An 8,195-nucleotide genomic window follows, 5' to 3' on the forward strand; every position below is an offset into this window, starting at 1 on the left:
CAATCCATCTGTTATCTACATCCGTTTATCTTTGCAGGGTCATATCTCCAATAGTCATTGGGTGAAAGGCAGGTATGCCCTGGACCGGTCACTAGTCCATCACAAGGCAACAAAGAGACAGAAAGAGCAACCAATCACACATACCTAAGGACAACAGAGAGACTAATTAACCTGACAGTCATGTTTCTAGACTGTGGGAGGAAGCCGAAGTAGAGAACCATCACATACGCTGGGAGAACATGCAGACACCGTGCAGAAAGACCCCAGGTCAGGATTCAAACCCAGGACCTGCTTCATGCTAAGATAAAGATGATCTCTTTTTTAAATGTTTCTGACAGAAACATGCTAAAGTGTTCATACCTTAAACATTTTCACATTTTGCCACTTCTAACAATCCGTCACATATTTCACTGGTATTTTATGCTCCAACCCTTGATGCATTCCTGCCTCAACACACCTGAACCAAATGAATGAATCAAATCAGGTCTATTCCAGACTCTATGGTAATGTGAAGAGCAAATTCAATAATTTGATTCGGCTGATGGAGCATCTTTAAGTTCAACTCAAAGATTAGAGTTGGAGTCCCCCACAAGTCAAGTCAAGTTTATTCGTACAGCACCTTTAAGCAACAAGGCAGTTCAAAGATATTTCACACCATAAAAACATAATAGACCAAAATATGTTGTGCATAATTGGGAAATTGACTTTTTTTATTATTTTAAACAAACAAATTTCTCAATAGTGTGGCATTAATTTGCATAGAACCAAATGTTCATTTCTTCATCATTACAGTCAGTAGAATAGCATCTGAAAACTAGAATTTAAATGTGTTGCAACTTGCACTTAAACTCAAGAGAAACTTTTGTTTCTCACTTCATATGTAGATTCTGACCCATTAAATTGGTTGCAGTTACTAAATTTAAGCCATTTCAGGAGTCGAGCTGAACATGCAGAGAAGGAAAGCTCCATGGGATGGTCGCTGTGCAGAGTTTCCATGTTCCCACTGACCCTTTCCACCTGCAATCAAACCCTGCCAGCTGTACAGTCTCTAAGGGTATGGAAAAAAATGTCCTCCTAAAAGTCTGATTTATTGAAAGGATTTTTTAAAAGAGACACGGGGAGCTGGCTGAGTTTCTGTCAGCACATCCTAAATAAGTTTGGGATGTCAACTTTAAGAAGCAGTTAGAAAATGAGACTTAAGACAAGGCTTTGTCTGATAAAATAAAGGTAGTGAATGCTAAGAGCTGCACAAAAAGACAGGCAAGGAGCCAGACACACTTTTTCATAGTTCAAAAAAAAAAGAAAGAGGATAAAATAAAAACTTGGATCATCGTGAAATGCCGTCTGTTCTGGATATAATCAATAGCTAAAGAAGAATCCAGTTCAGGGCTGTCTCTCATATTTCAATCCCTGCTCTTCTGTGATCAATAAAAGTGAGCTGAAATCAAAGCGAGCCCTCTTTACTATTGTCTATTCAACGTTAGCAGACAAAGACTGAGGAGCCTTTGATCGCCCTGTCTGCAGGGCCCACAGCTAAACACAGACCCCATCCTCCCACTCCCACCCACCACCTCCAGGTGAGCGCCGTGTCTGGATGTCAGTGTGTGTTTGCAGGAGAGCCGAAATGTTTTTTGTACGCTTACATGAGCGCACACAAAACAACAAAAGGCGTTGCTTTTTTGGAGGAATCACACAGAGATGATGTGCATTGAGGTGCTGCTGTCAGATGAAGGGTCGTCACAGGACTTAGTGGACACTGTGTCCGGCTGTCCTTCTCCTGTTGGGTTGTATTTATGTTTTCTGTGAATGATTATCTTATTTTGTTTTTTTTCTCTGTTTCTGTCTCTGTGTTTTTTTCTTATCCTGTTCTCATTTTCATTCTGTTTTGCTGTTTCTGACCTTTCTTTATCTTGTCCTTGTCTCTTCAGATTGTCCTCCTCAGATCATTGATTTTCTTAATTTTTTTATATATATGTTCCTTTAGTTTAGCTCTTCTCTGGTCACTTTTTTTGCTCCACGTAAGAGTTTTTTTTTGTCTTCTTTCTTCCTCTGTTTCTTTTCATCTTTTCACAGCCTTCTTGTGTCTTTTTCGGTCTTAATTGTGTTCTTTTATCTTTTGGATTTAATGTTTTGTCTCTAGTCTCATCTTGCTCAGATTTGTCTTTTCCTGTTCTTTAAGTCATGCTCTTTTCTTTCTGTTTGATCTTTCCTGTCCTTCCTTCTGAAGTTTGTGATCTTGTCTTTTTAATCTTTTCTTTCTTCACTGTTTGTTATTTGCTTTTCTTTCTGTCTTTAATTTAGTTAAATTCAATTTTTAAAAAACTATCCCCATATGGAGGCATTTAAAGGAGGCACCTTGTAATCTCACGTTCTGATACTCCATTTGATTTTGGTTTTTTTCCTCCACTATTGAGGGAAATTTGATTCTTTACACCTCAGGTTGATCTTTCACGTCTTTTACAAACTGCTAGGTTATTCTTCCAGCCCAAATGCTGGATTGATGCTGTTGGGACAGAAGCAAAAGAAATTTTAACCAAACATTCAGTCAAAAATTAAGACCTATTTGATTTCTAAACTCAACTAAAACTCAGTTTTATTACTTTTCTGTCTTAAAACTCACCACACATGTCCATGGAAACTAATTTTTAACACACTTCTACATACATTTAGACACATATATGCTTTTCATCCCAGCCTCTGTGCAGCTCTGTGAGGATTGGGCCCTCTATGATAGGCTGAACATTTGATATTAGTCCATTTAATCCATTGGGTTTGGTTGGAAACCTGAGCCACTGCTGCTTGAAGCTTCAGCCCAGTGCTCTCTAATAAACCCAAATTCATCCATTAATCTGTCTCCTTTTTTCTGTCCTCTCTTTCAGTGTTCATATCTTCAGTCTGTTTAATTCCTCTGCTTCTCTCCAGTTTTCTGGAGACCCGGCTCACCTGGCTCAGCATGTTTGTCTTTCACCTTACGGACATTTACCAAGATTTTATTTTTTGACTAAAAGATATTTTTATCAATCATCCTTTCATCATTTACTCGTCATTTGTCTGAAAATGTAACATTTTGGTTATTTTTGCTCCCTTGAAATCTTCCGCTTGTCATTCTGTCCTCTCCTGTTCCCTATTTGTCCTCCTCTGTCTTCTGTCTTTTTCTTCCCTCCTCTTCTGTTTTGTCTCCTATGTTTTCCCTCCCTGTGTGTTCCTTTTCCTCACACGCCTGCCTCTGTCTTGTTGTCTTGTCCTCTTCCATCTTTCCTTGCCTTGTCCTCATCTTTTCTCTTCTCCGCTGCTCTTCTGCGTTGCTTGTTCTCTGACAGCAGACAGGAAACTCCAAAGCAGCAGGACCCCTCCGACTCTCAACATGCACCTTGTTTACGAGTCCTAAACGACAGACAGCCCCGCTGGAGCCTCCCAAGTTAGAGGAGGGGGGCCGAGGAGCCGTTTGCTTTCAACCAAGACACGATCTCCCGATGACAGCCCGTGCCAACATGCTGAAGACGGCTTATTATATCAAGGTGCTCCAAAGTGTGCAGGTGCAGATTACAGCTGATTCTCTCTCCATCGGCCCACATGAGTGCATGACTGTAGTGAGGAGGCAAAAAGTATGTGGAGACATAATCACACTTAAGGATGAAATCCCTACTGAATGTTTTCAGTTAGAAGCTTTTTAACATGTAAATTTCATGCATCTTAGTTTTGAAAAAGAAACAGCAAAATGTAGTCAGAGAATGACGGCATTTGGTATCTTAATGTCTAAATTTGCAATGAATTCAAATCAGATTCAAATTGTTGTTCCACCGTTTTCACACAACTCTTTGCTCCTGGCTGGATCACCACTTTTTTAATGTGTGCAGCCCCTAAGTTAGGTTAGTTCAAATGCTCTTTATAGTTAGCAGGCAGTGATGCTACATGATGACACAATCAGGATTTTCAGGTTTCCGTCTGCTCACAACAGAAGCTTTCTAGAGTTAAATAATCATAAAGCTAATATTTTGAACAACATATTTTGCAGGACAATCGACTTTTCTCAGACCATACCAGCTATTGGTTGTTCAGGCCATCACCAAAATGAACGCTGACAGTGTATTGCAGTTTTTATGGATTTTTAACACTGTTTACATAATATTTATTAACTTATATTAAATTTTTTATTTATTACTTGTTTAATCTCGTCATAGAATAAGATAAGAAATAAATTTTTATTCATACCTACTTGTGTTTTAACACTAGGTTGCACTTATGTTTGTTTTTGTTATACTCTGTCTTGTGGTAAAATGCAGACAGGATCTTCTATGGTTTTCAATCCCACTTCAAAGATTCATTCAACAAGTCTTAACAGATTCCCCCAACTGAACTGTGAATCTGCGCAGCTCCTCCAGAGTTACCATTGGATAATCCTCTGATGATTGCTTGTTTTAAGTTTAGCAAAAGTAAGACAAACCTCAGGGATATATCATTTAATAGGTAGAAGATATTCAGCTATCTCTTCACAAAAGGGGCATAGAAACTAAAAGGATAAATCAGCACTGACAAAAAGCAGAAATAATAGCTGCAATTTTACTATAATTATTGTTTCTATCCCTACTAAACAGTTTTTTTTTTTTGTTTGTTTTTTGTTTTTGCCATTTGTGGCTCTTGTCTTTTTGTTCTTTCTTTTTTTTTAGCAGCTTTTTAAAAAGGCCTCCGTGTCACCTTTCTCAACATATTTTTCAGACTGCCCCCAGGTGGCAGTAAAAAATACAACAGTTTTCTGAAGCCCTGAATAGCGCAAGAGCAGTTCAGGCACAGACCCTCAGGTACAGCCTTCATCTTCCTGTAAAATATAGTTGAGTCTGTGCTGTGGATGTCTCTGTTCATTGTGGACAACAGCAGTTTTTTCAGACTCCACTAGAATTATGTTGTGCTTTGTGCAAAATGTTCTGGAAAGAAAGAAGAATTGACAGTTAAAGGTGCAGGACTAAAATATGGAACAATATGAAATGTAAATAATCCCACAAAATGGGATTTGTCCAAGAATTTGAACCTGGCATCCTTTAATTTGGAAAATTGAATTACATATGGTTCTTAAGCCTGCAGATTTTTTTAATGCTGTGACTTTAGAGAAGTGCTGTCCAAACTTGTTGCTCTCATGGCAAAAATTGTCAAACTAAGAGAAACAAAGGGCCACTTTTTTTTCTTAGTTAAAACTAAAAATAAATCTGAAGACATTTGTTGTTTTAATATTTTTAACAATAGACTAAATAGACAATATTTTAATAAAGCAGTCTACCTTCTAAAAACTCTGTAAATTATTGTTGAGCCAAAATATGCACAGTTGTTTTATAATACTTTGTCTCATTCCTGCAAATGTTTAATTTGATTTTATCTGTAAAAATATCTCCCTATGTTTGCGAACCGAGATGCCAAACAAAATCCTCCAGAGGGCCACATATGGCCCCGGGCCACACTTTGGACATCCCTGCTTTAGAGAGTATTCAGACACTGGAGTGCTGGAATATGCAGCTTCATGTGCATTGTTGTAGACAGTTGTGCAGATCAGCAATTAACATTTGTTGTGAATGTTTAAATTAAGAACACATTTTACTTTTAACATAAAAAAACTTTTAAAAGATGTGTGTAAATGTAAATTTTAACACATCTTCTAAACCCCTAAATTCAGTAAAATTCAGTTTAAACCTGCTCTGTATTTTCTGCAGTTCCCTTTATGACTGTAACTGAATATATTCTGCACAGCTGCAGATGGGCTCAGTATATTTTTAAATGCACACCGCTGCTGATGCTGATGGTGATGACAGATCTGCCAGAGGCTGCTTTTGTGTCCCATTCCATCCCAGCATTTCCACAAAACTCTTAATTACTGCTCTTGTTTATGCTCTGTCTCAGAGACCAGAAAAAGGGTAACTCTCCCACTTTTCAATAGCGTTTTCTCACCAGTCATCCAGCTCGATGCTTCTTGGTTTCTGGCTTGCTAATGTGCCACATTTCGGTGCGAGCGCTTTCTTCCAGGCTGCTTGTTAAACGTTGCTGAGACGAGAACATGGACGGACAGAAAGCCAAATTGAGCGGAAAAGGTTGAACTGTGAAAAATTGCACCAAAAAAAGTCACAAACTATTTTTTTAGAAAGTTAACAAAGCACAAAGGAAGAATGATTTTATATTTATTTACATGGAGTGAAACTAATAAACACAGAGGTGTTATTCAGATGCTTCAAAATTAATAGACATTGTGAACTTTTTAACATTGTGGTGTCGTGTCGTTGTAGATGTTGGGCGCAGAATAAGAATCATATGCATTTATGCAAAGTGAACAAACACGAGGCTTGAAGTGTGTTTTGTGAATTTGCTTAAAGGCCAATATTAGCATACAGCGACAGGCAGAAAGAGTCCTGACTTCAATTCAAAATCCCCAGGCCGCAGCAGGCTCTCCGGAGCCAGTCAATCACCACACACCTCTGAAATGAACCGAGGCAGGCATGATTTGGACCTTTCAAGCCCAGGGGTGAAAGGTTGCAACCTTTCTGCTACAAACTCGCAGCGTTTTGTTGCAGTGAAGCTTTGTGAGCAAAAAAAACAACACAGAAAGAAGAAGATGAAAAGTTGGGAGTTTAGATGCAGAGCAAGTTTTCTTCTCTCTGTACGCCTAACCTTTAAGCCGGGTGTCCCCCCGTGACTCCTGGGTTCCTGATTAGTTTACAGTATACTCCCAAATCAGCATAATAAAGCGTGTGATGAGGCTGATAAGATCTAACAGGCTGCTCTTGTTTACCCTGCTGCAGCACCAGCTCCTTCCCTGCATGTGTGTGTGTCTGACCCTGAGGCACAGAGTCACTTGATGCGGATTGCACACACACCCACAGAAAGCCCCCCACTGGTAGAAATCCTGGTTGTGCTGCTGCATCTCAGCGGAGGCCGGGAATCCACATCCCCTTTAGGCTACTCCTGGGGTGCAGTTATTCCACGCACACCAAACACAAGCCCACATGCATGTGCAAATGCACACTCTATATCTTAATGAGAGAAGGAGATGGCACTAAGAAGGCGACAGCAGAATGAAACCTACTCACCAAGGACTGACCTGTGGTTCAGGGGCGGCAGCAGCTCAGCGGGGAGCTCATCTCCCAGCACTGATCAGAGGGCTGCACCGCCGAGGCTGCTCACGCTGACGGCGCTGCAAAAACCGACTGATTAAACGCCACCGTCGCCTCAGCTCTGCTGCTATATGGAAAGAAAAGCTTCCGCTCTTTTATATCTTTTTTTTCACTCAGTGTTTGTTTGTCAGTCTCCTTTGTTTTCTTTGTCCTCTGCTGAGACAGCAGTGCCGGTGGATTGGAACAGTGAGCGTGAGGGATTTGTGCGTAATTAGCTGAAACGCTCACCCAAGCAAACACAAAAAGTTAGATTTTAAACTTTTTGAACTGTACGCCTTTTCGACGTTATTTCACTGACACTCTGCTTCACTTCCAAGATCAAAACCTTCCCTCGCTGAGGAAATATATTTTATATGAATCTTTGGAGTATGCGGACAGCAAAACAGCGCTGCCAACTTGCAAGTCCTATTAGCAAGTTGTGCAAAGTTCAAATTGAACCGCGTGTGCGCAGAAATAGTAATGCTTCTGTGAATAAATGAATATAGAGATGAAATGTTAATAGAGTGACAGACAGCACTGACCATTGTCTCCTGTTTCCATTTAGATGTGCAAAGACGAAACTTTTTGTGCATTTTTATATGCAAATTAGTTCCAGCTCAACTAGATTGGATTAAATGTGTCTGTAAACATAAACTTTTAAGTCTTGCCGCATATTCTCAGATTCTCAGATTTAGTTCTGGGTTAATCTAACACGTTAGATTTTTAAGAATCTAAACGTCGGTAGCTCTGGTAGTATGTTGTACTGTTGCAATGATAACCTCCAACAGTTTTTTTTTCGCCATAACTCCACTAAATTTAGCTCTACCTATCTTCCTGTTGAAAACAATGGTTTTCCATGTATTCTCACCTGATCAAATGCTTCCCCATGCTTTTCATGTCCCTTTCACATGTCATGGGCCTCTTGGCTGATATCAATGCTCTCTTTACCCAGCCTGTTAGTTTATTTGGGTGGCCATGTCTTGGTAGGCTTGCAGGTGTATCACATTCTGCCTATTTTCAGATTATGCACTGAACATGAACTTTTCTCCATGATCAGTCTGTTGT

This window comes from Poecilia formosa, unplaced genomic scaffold (genome assembly GCF_000485575.1).
Source record: "Poecilia formosa unplaced genomic scaffold, Poecilia_formosa-5.1.2 Scaffold347, whole genome shotgun sequence".
In the NCBI taxonomy this organism is placed as follows: Eukaryota; Metazoa; Chordata; class Actinopteri; order Cyprinodontiformes; family Poeciliidae; genus Poecilia; species Poecilia formosa.